This window comes from Apis dorsata, unplaced genomic scaffold (genome assembly GCF_000469605.1).
Source record: "Apis dorsata unplaced genomic scaffold, Apis dorsata 1.3 scaffold_176, whole genome shotgun sequence".
NCBI lineage: Eukaryota > Metazoa > Arthropoda > Insecta > Hymenoptera > Apidae > Apis > Apis dorsata.
Genome location: NW_006263463.1, coordinates 724,388 through 726,562, shown reverse-complemented (window position 1 = coordinate 726,562; position 2,175 = coordinate 724,388).

Below are 2,175 nucleotides of genomic sequence, written 5' to 3'. Positions count from 1 at the left end.
TTTTGTAATTTTATATGTCCGATCCGAATGATGGAAAAAAAAAAAAAAAAAAAAGAAACACTTGTACGATATGTAAATATGTATCTATAATTGAAACGTCTTGCCTCATGTAAAATAATTATTTCGTCGCGTAAGGATGAAGAAAAAAAAAAAAGAGGGATGGTGGAGAAACAACAAAATACAAATACAAACAAAAAAAAAAATATATATATATATAAAACGGTGAAAACAAAACGGTAATTATGAGTGAGAAACAGAAAAATTAAATAAATAAATAAAATAACGAGAAAGCATGCGCTTTGCGATCTACTGTGAAACACGACACAATTTGCGCAGGTGTCGTAAACTTAACTGTATACTTGATTTATTTAAATCATGTGAATAAATTTATAAAATACGTTATTACACGCTTGCGAGCATATATCCCGCAACTGTTTCCCGATCCGCACGATAATTCATACACACGTTGATACATCCATATATATATACGTATATATATATATATATATAGCACGAACGTGTTACCGTTTACTCCTTAGTTAGTTTCGATCGAGTTTTCCTGTACGAAATTAGCGTTTACCGCGACGAAATTAATCGTCGATGCGTAAATATTTCACAACGTGCACGTTTACATCGAAAAAGGGGGGAAGAAAAACATTTTTATGTTATCTCTGTTTTCCTTCCTTCTTTTTCTTTTTACGAGTATATATATATATATGTATTTTTTGTTTTCGTCATCTACACCATACTTTTTACCACTATATTTTAACATGGGTATTGTTCAAACAAATCCGACGAAATACAAGCCAGAATTGATCATGTGTTTACGCCACGTATGCTTGTTTTCAAATACATATTCCATCCCACGCGTTTGATCAGAATATTTGCAAATATATTCTGTGGAAATGGCTTGTGTAACAGTGTGTTGTTTCTCACATAGCCGGCGTGTTGTCGTTACATACACTGTACTATATACTATATAGATCGCGAACGGAACATTGATCCTAGTCAGCGCCACCGCGCACTCACTGCACACCATCTGCACACTTACATTATTAATGCGCCTACACCACCGCTGCAGGCTGTACGTACCACAGAGACCAATGTTTCTATTTGGAAAATCTTTTTTTTTTTTTTAATTTATTTATTTATTTATTTATTTATTTCGACAGACGGACAAATCGGATCGTGGACATTCTCTGGAATTTTCTCGACGATGACGATGGGGCGGATATCGTGAGATCCGGCGAGAATTGACGGTGCCAACGGTGACGTAGACATCGTTCCGCGTTCGATCGCGTTTCGTAAGCAAACTTCCTCCCTCCCCCCCAGTTCCAGAAACTTTAAACGCGTCGTTTATAGGACGATGACAGCGAAAAGAAAGGAAGGAAAGAAAAAAAGGTCATGCACGATAGTTGCATATATCCAACGTGTACAACACTTTTATTCCACAGGGAAGAGTTTAGCAGAGGGAAATAAAACGAGGCGGGGAGAGGGGGAGAGAAAGTTTGCCCGTAAAGTTTTAAGCGCATAGTTGCTCTAAGTGCTGATAGAAATCTCTCTCTTTCTCTTTGTCCCTCGTTGTCCGTCCATTTGTCCGCCTGTCCATGTGTATACGCCCCTCCCCATTCTACTTACAGCCAGGTGTCGTTGAAACTCTGCTATATAACATAAATATTTCGTAAAATATAACTTCCGCGGTGCTCCGGTAATCGGGTACGAGTGGGCAGTCCGCTCGAAACCAGTTTTCCTCGGTTCCCCTCGGAATGTAAGTACAGCTGTAATTACTTCCACACCGTACTTACTCGGCCACGTGATCGAATCTAGCCATAGGGAATCGAGTCTATGGGGGCATTCTCCTTGATGCGAGCGATCTTTGCGGTATCCGAGCGCCGCGCCAATTTCCGTTCCCGTATCGTGGTTGGCAAGAGCGCGCGAGGCGGGTCGATTCCACCAGGTTTGCTCTCACTGCTGCACCACCACGCGATTCAGGAGAAAGGGAATTCACGGATAAAACGGTCGAGCGTCCTCGNCGCGAGAGCACCTTTCACCGGAGATGAAAAGAAGAGGAGGGTGGGCGCCACGCGTCGCGTCAAGTTCGTTATATGGGTCGTTCTTACGAAACCACCATCGAGGACCGAAGCAATTGTCGGCCTTGAGGATAGCGCTCGATCC